This window comes from Protopterus annectens, chromosome 7.part0, assembly GCF_019279795.1.
Source record: "Protopterus annectens isolate FY-2018-M chromosome 7.part0, PAN1.0, whole genome shotgun sequence".
In the NCBI taxonomy this organism is placed as follows: domain Eukaryota; kingdom Metazoa; phylum Chordata; order Ceratodontiformes; family Protopteridae; genus Protopterus; species Protopterus annectens.
The window spans coordinates 46,469,169-46,488,769 of record NC_056739.1 but is presented as its reverse complement, the minus strand read 5'-3'; the positions used below and the strand labels follow the sequence as shown (position 1 = coordinate 46,488,769).

General features: G+C 41.5%; 1 protein-coding gene across 1 annotated transcript in view; it reads left to right on the top strand.

Annotated features, from left to right (window-relative positions):
* Positions 1-19,601, top strand: part of LOC122806230 (copine-8-like) — a 4,689,459-nt gene that overhangs the window by 796,104 nt on the left and 3,873,754 nt on the right. The window lies entirely within an intron of this gene.

The window sequence follows — 19,601 nt, the reverse complement described above, 5'->3', positions numbered from 1 at the left end:
TTATTTTTAGCTGATGCTAGTACTTTTAAATGTGTAAGTAGTAATGATGTTTATAAGTCTGTAAGTGTTAACACAGTGATGTATGACTTACAGCTGATGAATGACATTAGCATAGAACTTTATCAATATTTTTACTGTAGCACATCCCAAACTACCTGTTTTATATGGGTTACTGAAGGTCCACAAAAGCTTAGAAACCCCCCCCCCCCCATGAGACCAGTTGTATCTGAGAGGGGTTGGCCCACCGAGCCCATTTCAATTTATTTACAGAATGTATTGTCTAAGCAACTTTCATTTTGTTTGATGGTACTGAAATTCAAACTACTGTTTATAAAAAACTTACAAATAGGAATAAATGTCTCAATCGAAACAGTATGCATGCACCATGTGTTTAAAAGTATTACAAAAGCTCAGTTTGTTAGAATTAATACGTAGGTTAGCACTAGGCTAACTGCCCTTGCAGGCCTAACCAATTATCCCTTGTGAGACTCCGACCCTGCACCTTGTGCTTGTAAGACAAGCACCTTAACCATTAGGCCACCCTCCCAACCCTTCTATAGAAAAATGTAAGAAACAAATGCAGGAACTGAAAGATGAATTTATGTAGAAGGACTATAATAGGGAGAAATATGTCCCATAGTTGGCATGAACCCCAGTTTCTCATACAGAATCTGTCAGAGATTAAAGCAAAAGATATGTTATAAAGACATGTGTGTCAAGAATGGGGGGTAACAGCAGTTAAATCAGGTACCTTTCCGTGCTACAGTTGTAGCTGTTGTGAAGTCATTAACAAAAATAATACTTTTCAACACCCTATAACTCAGAAGAATTATATATTTTCTGGTTTATCAACATGTGTTACAATGAATATAATATACCAGGCTACCTGTAATAGATGACAGGCATTTTATGTTGAAAAATCTACCAGAAAACTGAAGGAAAGAATAACTGAGCACCGTTCAGAAATAAGAAGAAATATTGACACTAATTCCTTGGCTAAGCATATCAGTACATATGGAAATGCACATCAGTTCTATTTTAGGGTGATAGAGTATGTGGATAATACACCTTTGTGCTGATGTATTACCAGGTTTAAACCAGACTGTTTCTAAAACCTGTACTAAGGTATAAACAAATACGTTTGAAATAGACTTCTGTGCTTTTGCAACTATTGTTTGTAACTAGGATTGACTGATTAATTGAATAATTAATGGCAGTGTGATTTATGATAGTATATAAAAATGGTTAGTATTGTATACACTGATAAAGGGTTTGTTTGATCTGAAAGCTTTGTTTTATTAAACACTTGTTCAGTATCAGCATTTCTTGATTTGTTTCATATTGCATTCAGTCTTGGTTTTATGAACTAAGCTTTGTTCTGCAACTATTTGGCCTTTTTAAAAGTAGCCATGAATCCCAAATCTCTGGCAAGTTCTGGCACCCTTGATAAGCATAAGCAGGGGCTTAGGGGGGTGAACTATTTACTAGCAGGGACCTGGGAGATGAATCACTTACAGGCTGCCTGGGTTCATTAGAGAAATAGGTGCCACACCATGGGTGCATTTCCTATTCCCCATCCAGTCGTCCAACTTTCACTTGAATTGGGTTAGGGAGGAACTCTGCTTCACATGGATGCAGAGCCTGTTACGGAGAAGGAGGGGTCTCTGGGATACATACCTGTATGTTGAGCAGGTCCTATTTATATCACATGCAAAGTTTAAGTCTTTAGAATGGGTAATTCTGGTAGTGTTGGTTTTGTGGATATACAGGAGGTCCATCAGAGTGGGGTCTAACAATACCTTGCATGCCAGGTATAGGTCTCTCTTCAACAGTCTATAGGAGATGGAATACGTGGATAGGGCCTTGAGGTGGTCTGCATAGGACATGTTACTTGTGGCCAGTATTCTTTTAGTGAGGAACCTGTGTGGATGTTCCAATTGCTAGATATGTCTGGTTACCTATATACAAAAGGGGGCGTTGTAGTCAATGATGGGTCTGATGAATACCAACTACAGTGGAACAATGACTTCCTTGGCATAGCCATAGCTTTGTTTATAAGTTGCACAACATACTACTGTAGACACATGATGGTCAATGGCTAGATTAGTGTTTGTGTGTGTGCTTGTGTGTGGGGGGGTCCAAGGCCCTGACTACTGGGTCAGATCTTAGGGGGTGTACTGTCAATATGATAGTTACGAGAGGTGGATGACTTCCCAAAGGGTACTATTATACATTTCTTGGCATTTAGTTTTAGTCCATGCTTCTGGTACCAGTTGTTTGTGTCAGCCTTTCCTGGAGAACAATTGTGTTGGTGGGTTACTTAATAACAGCTCCTAATTTGCAATCATATGCACATTTAGTCAGCCAGAGGTAATTGATATTGGCCTAAATTCAGAGAAATAAATGCCAAACAGGAGCTTTCCCATGACCGATCCCTGAGGGACTATGTGACTGGCCTCATTGTAGAGGTGGCCTCCCAGTTCTAACTTCCTGGGTCCTGTCTGTGAGCCAGCTGGCTATCCATCAGGTTACATAAGGGTTTGTACCTTACTTCTTAAGTTTGTCAACAATGCCTGGGTGGGGAATTGTGTCAAATGCCTTGACCATCTCAAGACAGGCAGTGTGAGCCATTTTCCCCTCATCCATTGCGTTGGTGACCTTCTCAAAGAAGTTCACCAGGTTGAATAGGCATGACCTGCCCTTGATGAAACCAAACTGGGTTGGGTCCAGTGTCTGGAGGCTTCCTATGCCATTACTGGTTATTTCCATGATAATTCTTTCCTTGGCTTTGCATATGAGACTAGTGAGACTTATGGGTCTTTAGTTTACAGGGTCTGTAGATGGCCTACCCTTGTACAGAGGGATGACTTTTCCTGCTCTCTATTCATGAGGCATGAAGCCTTTTTGGAGGTTACCGTTAAATAGCAATTCCAGAAGGACTGATAGGTCATGTTTCATGCTATTTAAAAGGCATCCTGGGATGGTGTCGGTCCCATTGATGCAGTGATCCTGGCCTTAGAGAGGGCATTAAGGATCTGTTCCCTAGTGATAGCAGGGGGAGTTATATTTGATGGCATTTCCTGAAGGAAGGTAATGGGAGAGTGGAGAAAAGTTGGAGCTGAATTTATCGGCCAGTAGGTTTGTTATATCTTGTAGCTCAGTATAGGTGGCTCAATTAACAATGAGCTCTGCAAACAATTGTGTATTGCCTTTGAGGTTGTGGACATAAATAAAGACAGCTTTGTGGTTGTCCTTGGCTTGGGAGGCCAAATTTGCCTCAGATTTGGCTTTAGACTTTGCCTTTTTGAGTTATTTGTTTAGTTTGCTGAGAGTGCTTTTATCCTGTGGGTGCTGCACCTCCTAATTGTTGCCATGATTTTCTTCCTTCTGTTATACAGGCTATTGATTTTGTGATTCCACCAGGGGGGCTTGTTTTTTGAGTTAGCTCTGTACTTCTTACCGGTGGGTACAGCTGCCTCTCTGCAGCTATTAACATGTTTGCCTAGGGTTTCTGTGAGCAGTTCTGTGTAGCTGTCAGTGTTCTCAGGGTTTATGGGGACTTGAAATTTTGCCAGGTTAGCAGTTAATAGTAGGAAGTTAGCCTTAGAGTAGTTCATGAATATTCTAGGTTTAGCTGGGGTTTCAGTTTTTTTTTTTACTTCAAAGTAGACCATTTTGTGGTCTGACTTTAGCAGAGAAGACATTACACTGGGAGTGTGCAGCACTCTCTCATATTAGTGAGGACCAAATCTAATGGTTTATGTTTACAAAATCCAGGAATTTCTGTGTCTGTACATTTGGTGTCCTATAGTATTAACTGGTATGTTATTCTCCACTGTTCGGTCTTCAGTCTTCAGTGCTGTTGTACAATTTCCCTGAAATGGGTGCATTCAGACACCTTCTAAATGCATTCTTCTCTGTATTCCCTTGTTAGTTCCTGGTCTGTCAAAGGCAGGGGTTCCAACCCATGTAGGTGTATGTTGTTGTCCTGCTATTATGTGTTCCAGTCCCCTGAAATGTGTGTACTAGTCACTTTTATATATGAGTGCTTCCATGGTGTGCCTACCAGTACCCTCTTGTGGGGAATATATCATTGAAAAAGGCAGTGGTTCAAACCCATTCAGATATAGGTTTATTGCTCTTATGTTTTCCCTTCCCCTGAAATGTGTTTCTATGTTTTTCAATCGCCTTTTCTATGAGCCCTTCATGGCATGATTTGCTAATACATTTTCAGTGAATAAATTATTGAAAAAAGGCAGTGATTGAAACTCATTTAGATGGGTTTTTATTGTCCTGATATTGTGTGTTCCATTCCACTGAAATGTTTTCCCATCATCTTGTTTACCAGTACTTCTGTGGAATGTATTGTAATACAGTGGTGTGGAACTTACTACTGACATAGACAGGGGTTAGTTACATTCAGGTGTTTCTCTTTTCATGGAATGTATTGTAATACAGTGGTGTGGAACTTACTACTGACATAGACAGGGGTTAGTTACATTCAGGTGTTTCTCTTTTCATGCTAGCATGTCTTTAATTATCCTTTAAATAAACAGTCCTATAATCAGTGTGTATATTATGTCTAGGATGCTGGTGGTTTCTAAGATAATATGTTTCTGCATTCTTCCATTTCTGAGCAGGATGTTGGGAATACGATATCCTATCCCATCTCCAGCTCATTCTGTATTTGTCACCCAGCCTCTGCTTGCTTCACCTCTTTCTGTCATATACTCACATTTTGGGCCTACTTCATGGTTCAAAAATAGATATTCCAGTCATATGACAAAAATGAGCATATAATTCAAACCGTCATCCTTCTGTTGTCATACATTTCATAATCATTGGCAAAGAGCAACGCTGATGGGCAGTAGGAATTTACAGAGAAATGACACTCCAAGTTGTTATGACAAAAATAAAGAAATCTCCTTAGCACATCATAGTGAATCATGTAAATGAGCTAAGGTTTACAGAGTATTTCAGCTTGAAATAACATACAGCTTAGTGCTATTATTGTATGTTCTTTGATGGTCAGCGAACTTATGTAATATGTCGCTACACTGGTTGGGGGTTTCACATCCCAGGCAGTTGTATGTTGTTTTAGAACTTTTTTGTTTGCAATCTGCACATGAACTACATTTCCAAAATATAGGCATTTTATGACCCCTTGTTTTCCAACTGCTACAGTGGCTGCCTTTGCTAATGCAGTGTTTGGGATGTTGAAGTGTGGAAGGAAGTCATGGGTTTATTTACCTTGAGGGCTGTTTTTGTTTTTTGCCATTTGTCTGCATATGGGCTGCATTTTCAAACTATATGTGTTTTATAACCCCTTGTTCTGTAACTGCTGCAGTGTGTCAGTTGCCAGTAAGCTGTGGATATACTGGCATGTGGACTGACTATCAACTCCCTTCAGGGTCACATATATTTCTTTTTTTAATAACATTCACTGTGTATTACATGTCCACATCTGACACTCTGATAGTTGTCAGGACTGGTGTAAGTAGGTTCATCTTTTTATTGTATTGTATCCCACCTCTCATGTCTATGTTTCACATTCTTCAAAACTGTTGTATAATTATCGTAGCACTTTTTCAGCTCTGCTTTTCCAACAATTGTTTTGTTCTGGAACTCCATTAGTGCTTTATGTTGTCCATCTCCTTAGAGTCTGTTACTATAATGCAACATATAATCCACCCTCAGCCATCAGTGGAACTTTCCCTTCCATTGCACATTTCTCTGTTTATATATATTTGTTGACACTGATTACATCCACATTACATAACCGTGCATGCACTTGCATCCACTCCTGGGCAGACTCACACACCATCATTGTTTACCTCAGCTACTTGTATTTCAGTATGGCTATGAAGTGGTTTACCATGATCTAGCCATGGGTCTGTGATACAGCTACAATGCAAACCTCCTTGTCGTGTTTTCTGACCTGGCCGCATGCATATCTGATTGGCATTACTGTTCATGTCGCAGGAGGTGTAAACATATAGATTTGGCAGCAAGCATTTATGAACCTCAGGGATATGTTACCAATTTTATATAGAGAGTACATGAGCAAGAGATAGGTGTTCTTCATTAGTTAATATATAATATGCAAACAGCTAACTGTGATATTCAAGTTGAGCAGGGTCTGTGGAACTCCATGTCCCTTGCGTTCATTAGACAGTACCTTTATAAGAGCTCCCAGTTACGCTGAGAGGTATGTTGCCATACCAACCTCACTTTCACGTTGATTTAAGTGCTTGATTCTCCGTACTACATGCTTTAAATAATATAAACGATACTTCAGTGATACAGACAAAATAATAAAATAGTGCAGTAAAACTGATGCAAAATAGGGTAATTAAGAGCTTTTAAATGACATAAGAAGAGGACAACACAACAAATTCACTGATATATAGTTAAGAATAAAGGATTTGTTTTATCAGCAGCATTAATACAGTCAAACTAGAACTAGAAGTAGTTAAATGCCTGGTCAAAGAGGTAGATTTTAAAAGAGTATATAAAACCACAGATCACTGGAGACTGCCAAGCAATGCAATATCACAATAAACATGCTTGCAAGATCCTTTTTTTCCATATGTTTCCCTTATCTATTTCCTTAACAGGGCACACGGATGACGATTTCAATTAATAAGCTTTCTGGAATTCTTATGTTTAGTTTGCACAGCCAAGTCTATATGTTTACACCTCCTGCGACGACAGTTCCACAAGAGCAAAAATGAAGATCAAAGAGGATGAGACAAAAGGAATCTGGAAAACTACAAAAGTTCCAGGCTACAGCTAAACCTTATCAGAAATTAACAATATAATCCACAAATAAAGGACTAGAAATGTGGTAAAACGTTTTCAATTAACTTGCAGTAATCAAAGTTAGTTCATCATTAGTGACTAATATGTATTTCCATGAGATAGGCCCACAATAATTATGGAGTGTTACTGGGTATCATGAAGTCTGATAATTGGGGACCGTTCACAGTGCTCCAGAAAACATAGCCTGCACCCGTAACTAGATACCAAGTATACCTCACTCCCATCCCAGTTATCAACATTTGTCTGATTCAAATACCATTTAACATAACGCCAGAAACCCATTCATTGAAATATGGCTACTTCATAAGCAAACGAATGTTCTGATGCATGTTTACCGGTTCTGCAGACAAAATCCTAAATCATGTTTCTCGATTCTCTTTTGGCCTTTTAGTAGTTGTGAGATGATTTGGAAATTTTTGAATATCATATTAAAGCATAATGCTGTAGCAACTGCTAGTAAAATAACAAGAAAAGAAGTAGTCTGTTCATCTGAAGAAAGAAAAACAAAAGCAGAAAAAGCGGAGTAAAGAATCAACAAGTAGCCGAACAGTCGTCTTAGCTGACAATAGTGACCGATGAGATGCTTTGCATGAAATATGCTTCATCTATTTTTTGCACTTTTTAATCAATGAGTGATTAGCTTTGCAGACTGCACTTTGTTTGTTTCAATGTTGGGTGCTCTTTGAAGCTGCTTTACTTATACATAAATCAATCATCTGGGCCATCAGTCTTCGTCAAACACTCCGCATATTACATAATGTACTCTGTGACAACAATCTGCTCCATCTCTGCTGTCCTCCACATCCACATGCAGGGGTTTTCCTGCAATACTCTCAACATATGAAGGATGTGTGCCAGCCAGAATGCACAAATTTACTATAGTGTCTCTGTCTGTACTGCATCATGGTACACTGTACATGCATTATACTGTGTTGTTTGCCATAACAGTCTTCTGTTTCATTAGAAGGTCTTGTCCAGTAAATGCCTCATTTGAATATTAAAAGTTCCAGTTACTGACAACATTTTTAATCTATTGTATAGACCTTTCCCTGCTTTCAAGGCTTTACTATCCTCTCAGTGAAATAGAATTTCCCTATATCCCTCCTGCAGGTCCTTTCGAACAGCTTTCACTTTTGCCCCTTTATTAATTGTCCCCTGCACAATCATGACATACTTTTCTCCCAGATTTCAGAACAGGCAAGTCATACCGCATATATAGTCAGCACTATTGCATAAAAATTACACTCCCTCACCATAAATACTGGGTGTATAACATGGTAATGATCTGTGAGTTTAGAACCAATTTTGCTACATGTTGTGTACCAGATTCAACCAGATCCCAGTGTGGCATTTATAAAATCATTCTGGTGCCAAGGCTACCAACATGTTTGTATCGTGTTGTGAAGCAAATCCCTTGGTTTCTATCATTTTGTAAACTGACCACTTTTACATGTCTTTTAAAAGAGAACATAAAGCCACAAACCACTGGACACTGCCAGTCAATGCAATATCATAATACAAAAATGCTTGCAGGATCCTTTGCCTGAGCAAATCAAAATATGTAGCTAATGGTGGAGAGAAGAGCAGCGCATGTTTTTCAGAAGAACATCTTAGACTTGTGCAGTTTAAGCAGACTCCTATTTTGACCATCCAGCACAGTCCACATTGTCCATAAAAGCCTGTTGTTCAGTTTACCGAGCATAATCTTAGTACAGCATGCATCAGCTGTTTAATGTCCTAGTCCATAAATGAGTGACCATTTCATCTGATAGTAAGACACCATAGCACAAAAATCTCTTATGGTGGTCCCCTGCCATAAACAAACTCTAGAACAGAAGAAAGAAACAGCTGCAAAAAAGAGTAAAATCCCATGAGTGGAGAACCTCCCTTGTCAGCTTAAGTACGAAGCTGAGATCCCTGATAAAATCATCCAAAACTAGTAATGAGAACAAAATTGCCACTGACTCTAAAGACAACCACAAAGCATTCTATAGCTATGTCAAGAATCTCAATGGCAGCACTCAGATCTGCTCTGAGTTACAGCACAATGGCACTAAATATACAGAACCAATGGATATTGCCAACATCCTGGCAGATAGGTTCAGTGCTAACTTTATCCCTCTGTCATCCCCTAAAGGGCCCATCTCTATACCAGAAGAATGCAAAGTTCCTGTAATAACGGCTGCACAGGTAAAAAAAACACTATCCAAAGCCAGGAACACAGCATCCATGGGGCCTGACGACATCCCAGGCTGTGTTCTACATGAACTACAGAACAAACTGGCACCCCACCTAAGTACCATGATCAATCATAGCCTCACCTCAGGCTATGTGCCCACTGAATGGCGCACAGTGACAGTTATCCCACTCCACAAAGGGGGAGCCACCACAGACCCCAGAAACTACCACCCCATTAGCCTAACGAGCCTGGTCTGCTAGGCTATGGAGCATATCATCATGGAACTTATAAACAATGACATTAATAATCTCCAAACTCAGGACCCCACCCAGTTCGGGTTTGTAAAAGGCAGATCATGTCTCCTAAACCTGATAGACTTCTTTGAAGCAGTCACCAAAGCTGTATATGAGGGTAAGGTGGTTCACACAGCCTATCTAGATCTCACCAAGGCTTTTGACACCATTCCCCACTCTGGAATTATAGATAAACTCACTAAACTAGGTATAAATCCCTATGTCACAAGATGGGCTGCCAACTGGCTCACTGACAGAACCCACACTGTGAAAGTAGCAGACTCCAAATCCAGCTTCAGACCAGTAACAAGTGGAGTACCAGAGGGTTCAGTCCTGGGTCCTCTCCTGTTTGGTATCTACTTCTCTGAAGTACAGGCCAACATAGAAGGTCTTTGGCTAATGAAGTTTGCAGATGACTGCAAACTAGGAGCCATAATCAAAACTCCGAAAGATGTGGACATCCTACAAAAGGGCCTTGCTGAGACAGATGCCTGGTGTCAAAGCCATGGCCTCAAGCTCAATGCCAAAAAGTGCATTGTCATTCCTTTTGGTAAAAACTCAGTACCCATGAACTACCACATAGGTGGTAGTCTACTTAACACCGAAAGTGTGATAAGAGACCTTGGGACACAGATGGACCGTAGTCTCTCCTTTGATAATCACATCACCACAGTAGTCAGGAAATACTTCTATGTGGCACACCTCATCACAAAAGGTTTCTCATCCAGGAAAAAAGAGGTCATTGTTCCCCTCTACTCGTCACTCATTAGACCCATTATAGAGTACAATGCCCCTTTTGGTATGTACCTCACAAGACATCTACAAGAACTGGAAAGGCCACAAAAATACCTCACAAAGAGGATTACCGGCCTCAAAGAGATGCCCTATTCAGACGGTCTCAAAAAACTGCAGCTTTACTCCGTTGCATTTCGCCTACTCAGAGGCGATCTCTGCCTAACACACAAATCTATGTCAAACCCAGAGCTTTTAGACATGCTTCACTTCAAGAAATCCCAATCTTTACAAGCTACACGCTCTAGGGACCTAAACCTCATCACCAGAATAAACAGAACATGCTGGAAGGATAGATTCCTGTCCCAGAGACTACCCATACTCTGGAACAAACTACCTATCTATATCAAACAAAGCTCCTCATTAGCACTGTTCAAGAAAAATCTTGATGATTGGATGGGAAATACGAAATTCACCCCGGGGATCACTTCTGTGGCTCTGCTCGACAGTGGCCCAGGAAAATAATTTTCTTGAGTGGCGAAAGCCAGGGTACCTTTGGCTAGGCTTATATAGGCCCTAGGGCAAATAGCCTAGTACCTACCTATGAACCTATGAACCTATAAACCATTCTTCATTACAGAAGTAAAGCATCATTCATGTTTGTGTTTGAGTAATTACATGAAATCTAATACTGCGATCAGTGGTCCATAACCAAGAGCTGCTATATACTGCACTGCTTTCAGAATGAACACTGCTTTGGCTTTAAGCCATTTTCTGTAACAAATACAGACTAAAATAATTTCTTTATAAAAGTTAATCCCTTCTACACAAAAAATGCCTTTTGGGGTAATACAGGTCCACATTACTCAGCATATCCTGAGCAAATTTAGTCACCTAAGATATAAATTCTCAGGCTATATCACAATGAATTCTGTCAAACACCAGAAAAATGATTGAATCTCCCCAACATAACAGAACAGTACTTTGGGCTTTTCCATGTACACACACAGAGACACACACACACACACACACACACACACACACACACACACACACACACACACACACACACACTCATATGCACACACACAGTCATATGCACACACATACACACACATATGTATACACATACATGCTTACACACACACACACACACACACACACACACATACACGCTTATACGCACACACACACACACACACACACACACACACACAACACACACACACATATGCGCACACACACACACACTCATGAACACACACATATACATACACACACACACATTTTGCACGCACGCACACACACACACACACACACACACACTCATATAGGTTCATAGGTTCATAGGTTCATACTAGGCTATCTGCCCGAGGGCATTTACAAGCCTAGCCCATCGTTTTGTGGCTTAGGCCACCCCTTTAGTATGGGGAACTATACCCATTATTTTTCTGTGCCTCTGTCGAGCAGTGACACTGAGGTAATCCCTGGGGTATATCTGCGATCTCCCATCCATTGGTCAAGATTTCTCTTGAACAAGGCCAGCGAGGTGCTCTGCCTCACATGTACCGGGATTTTGTTCCACAGCATAGGGAGTCTTTGGGTGATGAATCTATCCCTCCAGCATGTCCTATTAATAGCCGTGTCAAGGTTTAAGTCTCCCGCCCTTGTGGCTCTGATGGATCTAGATTTTTTGAGGTGAAGCATATTCATCAAATCTGGGTTTGACATGGCCTTGTATGTTAGGCAAAGGTCACCTCTGAGCAAGCGGTGGCGACTGAATAGAGCTGGAGTTCTTTCAGTTGGGCAGCATAGGACAGATTTTGAGACCCTTTATCCTTTTGGTGAGGAACTTTGTGGCCTCTCCAGCTGCTGCAAGTGTCGGGTCAGATACATTCGAATGGGGCATTGTACTCAATCATTGGTCTGATGAGTGATGAGTAAAGGGAGACTATGACCTCCCTTGATCTAGATGAGAATCCCTTCATGATAAGGTGGGCAATGTAGAAGGTCTTCCTAACTACTTTAGCTACATGGGTGTCGAATGACAGACTACTATCAACCTGGGTCCCCAGGTCCCTGATAACTTCTTCTGTGCTCAGTGGATTGCCACCTATTTGGTAGCTAGGGGTAACCTTGTTTTTCCCGAAGGGTATGACTATGCATTTTTGGCATTTAACTTTAGGCCGTGGCTCTGGCACCAGTTATCCGTTTCTGTGAGACCCTTCTGAAGGATATCTGTGTCAGATGTGTTTTCTACTATGGCGCCCAGTTTGCAGTCATCTGCAAACTTTGTCAGCCATAACCCTCCTGTGTTTGCTTGTACTTCGAAAAGTAGATGCCAAACAAGAGTGGGCCCAGGACTGAGCCCTGTGGGACACCACTTGTGACAGGCTTTGAGTCTGACATGGCGCCAGCAGCTCTGACCCTGTGGGTTCTGTCACTCAGCCAGTTTGCAACCCATCTTGTGATGTATGGGTTGACATTTAAGCTGATGAGTTTTTCAATGATACCCGAATGGGGTATTGTATCGAAGGCCTTAGCCAGATCGAGGTAGGCTGTATGGACTGCCTTTCCCTCATCAATGGCTTTGGTGACTGTTTGAAAAAGTCAACCAAGTTTAAAAGGCATGATCTGCCTTTGACAAAGCCAAACTGGGTTGGATCCAAAGTCTGCAAATTCCTATGTCTTTATTTATGAGGTCCATTATGATCCTCTCCATGGCTTTGCAGATAAGGCTTGTCAAGCTAATGGGCCGGTAATTTCCAGGGTCGGTGGAGGCACCGCCTTTGTGAAGTGGTACCACAGTTGCAGTGCGCCACTCCTGGGTGCGTATCCAGAGGTAAGACTTTGATTAAACAGCTGTCCTAGCTGTGGGTTTAATTCCTCATTGAGTTCATGGAGCACACAGCCGGGGACACCATCAGGTCCCATGGATGCTGTGTTTTTGCTTTGGAGAGAGCAGTTCTCACTTGGGCTGGAGATGTTTGGGGGCTGCAATCGTTTGGTATAGATATCTCTCCTTTTGGGGAGGGGAGAAGTTTGCACTGAACCTGTCAGCCAGTATGTTGGCAATGTCTGTAGGATCAGTAATCTTCACATCATTTTGAACTAGCTCTGAGCATATCTGGGAGTTTCCTCCCAGGTTTCTAACATAGCTAAAGAAGGCCTTATGATTGTCTTTTGAGTCTTTAGCTATTTTTCTCTCGAAATTTGCTTTGGATGATTTTATGAGAGCTCTTAGTTTTTACTTATAGTGATCAAGGGTGTCTTACCTTTTAAGGATTTTGCTCTATCTTGTAGTAGCTTCCTCCTTTTGTTGTAGAGTTTGTTTATGGCTGGGGTCCACCAGACTGGATGCTTGCCTTTGGTACAAAGAGTCTTTGTTTTGCTTGGGATTGCCTTATCCATGCAGTCCTGCAGGTGCTGGTAGAAGGCATTTGTAAGTGATTCAGCGGCTTGAGTACTGTTTTCCGCCGCTCGGGGCCTTAAAGGAGACCACACTAGTCTTTAGAAGTGTGAAGTCGGCTTTTGAGAAGTTCTTTACTGTGGTCTTTTTATTTCAGGTGGGGTGGGATGAGGACCTCCAGCGAGATTAGTTTGTGGTCTGATCTCACCAGTGAGGGGTACACCTCTGGTGTTGAACATTGTGCTCCCATGTTCGTGATGATGAGATCAAGTATGTTATCTCCTCTTGTGGGGATGGTGACTAGTTGTTCCATGGCATTTGAGTTTATGAATTCCAGGAACTTTTGGGCTAGGGTGTTTGGGCTTGAGTAGTGTTCCCAGTCTATATTAGGGTAATTGAAGTCACCTAGTATGATGGTGTTTGGTGATACATTTATCCCCTCTAGTGTTTTCAGGAAGGCCATGTGAGGTTCCTGAGTTTGTGAGGGTGGCCTGTAACATGCTACAATTTGCAGAGCAGTCTTGCCTATGGTTAATTGCACCTGGATGGTCTCCGATGCATCGTGCATTGCCACCAGTCTTGAGGTGTGGGTGTCCTTGATGAATATGGATACCCCTCCTTTCTTGGTATTGTCCAGATTTTGGGGCCGGAACGCATGATATGAGGTAAAACCTGATAGCGCCGGGGTGCTCTCAGGAGCCTTGAACCAGGTTTCTGTCACAGCACAGACATCGATGTTCTCCATACTGAGAAGGGCCTCGAGTGCGTGCATTTTGAGATTTAGACTTCTGGCATTGAGCAGCATTACCCTTAGTTTTTTCCCTTTTTGTGTTCTAGGGTGGTAGGTTTAGAATTTGAGCCTTGCCTAAAAAGGCACTATGGGGTGGCAAGAGCCTTTGCCAATATCCGAATCCCAGGGTGACAGGTGCAAGCCGTCCCTTGCGAAGCAGCGTGGCTTGTCCAGCATGTCATCCCAGGCAGACAGACACTGGATCCCCTTTGAATGACACCAGTGTTTAAGCCAATTGTTAAAGCTGATCATCTTATCTCTGTATTGTGGCATCATTCTTGGTGAAGGTAGGATACTGCTCAAGGTCAGGGTCATACCTGTCTGGGCTACATAATCAGAGAGCTCCTCAATGTCTCTTTTCATGTAGTCCAAGGAGGTACGTCTCAGGTCGTTTACACCAGCGTGGACAATGACTGAATCGTATTTGTACCTGCTGTTGAGAGACCTGAGTGCTTGCGTTATGTGGCGGATTCTAGCGCCCGACAGGCAGCTTACTGTGACCTTCTCATTACTCAGTCTGGTGAGCGGGACGTCAGTGTGTCTGACTATGGAGTCACCAATGACTAGTGTGTCTGGCATTGTGTTTGGCCTTAAGGGCTGTGACTGTTTGACACTCTGACTGTGAGGTCTATGTGTTGCAGGTGTTGTGTTCTGAGGTGGTGGTTGTTTGGGTGTCTGCTTTGGTGGCCTCTGCTGTTTTGGTAGATTTTTGATCAGAGCCTCCGAGTATGTCTTTGTGTGTTTATGTGTATGATTTGAGGTTGTAATGGTAATATGTGAGACTGGGTCTATAGTGTGTGTGGTAACCTTCTCCTCCTGACTGGTCTTGCCAGTCCTATGTTGAGAGAGCTCAGCCTCCAGTTTGGCCGTGTAGTTGCATCTCTCGCATGTATTTGTGTTTTGTGGGAGGAGGAGAGGGTTGTCTGTGTACATGAGGCAATTGTAACATTGCCTCAATATTCCCAGGTTCACCAGCTGAGCAGGAGAGGACACTAGCAACTGATCCCTCGACATGCTAGAAGGAATAGACAAAAAAACTTTAAAAAGATTCCGGGGACGTGGGTGACCGAGAAATGGGGGTTGCCTTTTGGGGTACTATCTATGACAAGAGTGCCGTATCAAGGTAATAAGTACTGTAGGAGCAAGTGCTACGTTTAACAGATAGAGAATAGTCTACTTGGAGTCAAGTAGAGATGATCTTTAATTATAGGATACGCTGATTAGATCAGTAGTATAGTTCGAGGAAGGTAGTTTTAAGGGAAAATTTGAAGAGTGGACTTTAGGTAGCCCGAATAGTTTAAACCTGCTTAGCCGGCGCTGCCCTAGTGTGCAACAGTGGCAACTCCGCGCTAAATCGGGCTAAATCAGCTAAAGCTTGCTTTTTAGCCAGGGGCTGGATAAGACAGGAAATGACCCAAATTGGCCAACAAACCACAAGTCACTGCCCTAAACCACTCCTCCGAGGACAAATGAAGGAGTTATGGAAATGACCCCTAGTGGCCAATAAAACTACAGTTTCAAGTCAGTAACCACCTCTCCGGGGCAGGAAGCTGCTCAATGTTAGTCACTCCCACTGATAAACACAGAGACCCTCCTTCAGCCCAAGCAAAATGGCCTCACAGAAACTTTCAAACAGTTCAGGAACAGCAAGCCTGTAACTGAACTTTTTAACTCTCAGAAAAGTGGGAAAAAGCAAGATTTTTTTTTTTTGTTTTGTTTTTACAGAGATAGCAGAGGTTCACAAGTAATATCAAGTTATAACAGTGCAGTAAATGACCCCACACAAGAGTGCTAGGTCAAGGACAGAAAATATGCAAGTTTTAAGAAAAAACGATTTAAAATTAAGTGCAAACAGGAAATTCAGCAAACAGCTTTTGGTTGTGCTCTAAATACAGCTACTAATACAGAAATCAAGTTTAACAAGCCAGAAAATGCTCAAGCTAGGCAGCTATGCAGAAAAACTTAGCAAATAAACAGAGAAAAAATACTTAAAATCTCAAAAGTGGCTCCCTTCTTCTCTCAGCGTTTTTCCTCTTGGAGGGTGCTTCACCAACAGCCAACAAGCCTGAAAAGACGCTCAAACCACGAGGCAACTAGGTTTTAAGAGAGGAAGATGAAGGAGTTATGGAAATAACCCCTAGTGGCCAATAAAACTACAGTTTCAAGTCAGTAACCACCTCTCCGGGGCAGGAAGCTGCTCAATGTTAGTCACTCCCACTGATAAACACAGAGACCCTCCTTCAGCCCAAGCAAAATGGCCTCACAGAAACTTTCAAACAGTTCAGGAACAGCAAGCCTGTAACTGAACTTTTTAACTCTCAGAAAAGTGGAAAAAAGCAAGATTTTTTTTGTTTTTGTTTTACAGAGATAGCAGAGGTTCACAAGTAATATCAAGTTATAACAGTGCAGTAAATGACCCCACACAAGAGTGCTAGGTCAAGGACAGAAAATATGCAAGTTTTAAGAAAAAAAACGATTTAAAATTAAGTGCAAACAGGAAATTCAGCAAACAGCTTTTGGTTGTGCTCTAAATACAGCTACTAATACAGAAATCAAGTTTAACAAGCCAGAAAATGCTCAAGCTAGGCAGCTATGCAGAAAAACTTAGCAAATAAACAGAGAAAAAATACGCACACACACACACACACACACACACATGCACACACACATATACATACACACACACACACACACACACACACATGCACGTGCACACACACACACACACACACACAAACACAGACCTACGCACACATACACATGCACACACACACACACACACACGCACACACACACGCACAGACACATGTGTACACACACACACACACACACACACACATACACATGCACACGCCCTAGAATTATTCAAGGTTCACCTTATAACATGCTTATTTTACCGCTACTTGCCAACAGATAAACATCCTCCTACATTTAGTCTGATCTCACATATATGAATATATTTTACGTATTCAGTATTTTCAGACTTGGTAACACCTCTACTGAAACATCCCTGTATCTCTCTCCAAGAAGTTTGGTGTCACCATTTGAGAAACACTGACCAAAGCAAAATTAAACTGCTGCTTTTTCATGGCTCTAGGTTCATATCTAAAGCTTTAGCTGTCTGTCTGTCTGTCTATCTATCTTTCTATATTTTTAGCTAAAGTTTACTGACAAATGGGCAACAGATTTTTTCTAGTTTGTGCTAGTACAACAAATTGAAAATTTGCCCTTTCTCTACTGAAAGGGTATCTTTGAGTTGAGATATGTAATTAACAAGGGTATAGGTTGTGCAGGAGGAATCCAAATCTGCAAAAAAATATTTTACTGTTGTTTTGTGTTTTTCAATTGGCTGAAGATCCTGATGATCGACCAGTTGTGTTCAATCACTTGCCATTCGATATTTTAACTTTTCAATATATGGGCATCTAAGCATCCATGCACACACACAGACACACACATACACACACAAACATATATATACACACACACATAAACATGCGTATATACAGACACACACACTATATATATATATATATATATATATATATATATATATATATATATATATATATATATATATATATATATATTTATATATTGTATCTTTCGGCTTTTCCCGGTTAGGGGTCGTCACAGCGGAACTCCGGTCCGCTAATGACTGGCAGTAGATTTTTACGTACCGAGTTGCCAGCTCTGACGCACAACCTTCAACAAAGGTACTCCCATTCATGCATGTCTCCACACAGAAGACGCTTTCGCTGAGAATCGAACAGGACAATGTCTTACTGTGAGGTGACAATGCTACCGCAGCACCACCACCGTATATATAGATATCAATCCCTATCAGTTGATCAAGTTTTCAGAAACTCAAAATTCAAATGGTCGGGGCCATACAATCAAATTTTTGAAAACCCTAATCTTCTGAATGTAGATTACGGCAGCATGTCGATCAGGACATTTTCTCACTGTAGTGCAATTGGACACTCTAAATTGGCCCTAGGTGTGAGTGCATGTGTGTGTGTGTGCCTTCTGTGGAAGGTTGGGCGCCGGGCTAAAACACGACACTGTAAAACTCCACTGCCAGTCATGAGCGGACAGGTGATCCGCTGTGGTGACCCCTAACCAGGAAAAGCCGAAAGAAGAAGAAGTGCAATCTCGAAGTTGGTATATATAATTTGCAGGGGGGGGGGGGCATGCCCTCCTTCAGAAACATAAAAAGGTAGATTTTTGTGTTTTTATTTATTTATTTATTTTTTTATGTTCGAGTTTTTGCAAACTTGATCATATGGTCCCGAACATATGAATTTCGAGTTTCTGAAAACTCAATCATCTGATATGGATCTATGTATAAATATATATATATATATATATATATATATATATATATATATATATATATACTATGAAATGAACTTTGTGACAATAACAGCATTCAAAGAATAGTAAATCACACCAACAACTCTTGTAGTACTTCAGCGCTTTCGTCTTATTTATTATCAAGACTTCTTCAGAAAGACACATTTCATAACTGTGAGCAACCATTTTCACTTCCTTTAAATGCATTAGTTCTAGCAGGCCATTTAAATTAACAACAGTTCCTTTCCAATAGTAAAGTGTGAACAGGCATGGTGCTGTGTGCATTTTCATTAACATTACAATCACAGTTACATTAGGTAAATTGGTCAGACAGTAATAGCCTTGTGGTGCCGTGTGCATACTAATAGGGATCGTGTGCAAAAAGCAAAAAAAAAAAAAATATGGGGGAACCGGGAAGGATGAGAGTCATATTGTGATAATTCTAATATTAACACCCAGACTGGAGCGTCCCTGATGGGACAACCCAGAGATTATGTAGTTTCTTTGCGTAACGTATGAGTCCCTGCCTCCAAAGGTAAGTAAAGAACGGCATGGACAAAGGTGGCGGAGTCAGGTAGATTGTCCTACTATGCTTGGGTATCAGTGTGTGTGTAGAGAAATGTGTGGGTATGCCACCTGAGGGGGGGGAGTGGGAGGAATGTGGTGTGGACTTGAGGGAGGGGCTGTTTGGGGGCCGCCCATGACACGGAGTGTGGAGCCGGGGTTTGATGGGTAGGAGAATATGAATAACAGAGTCCCAGAAGACTGGGTCAGTGTGGATGGTACTGCTCATGGGCTGGTTTAGATGGTACTACCCCTTGAATGGCTACGTGAAAAGTGAGACTAGGGGGGGTTGTTGGTGGGGTCGGTGGGGGCTAGCCTGGTGACTGGAAGCGTGTGTGTAGGGGTGGGGGGCAAAGGTCAGAGAGAGAAGAAACACATTATATTCACTTGCACAGTTGTAAATCCATAAACACATTAAATCCACTTGCACAATTCTTCAAATTCTATCACATTTTA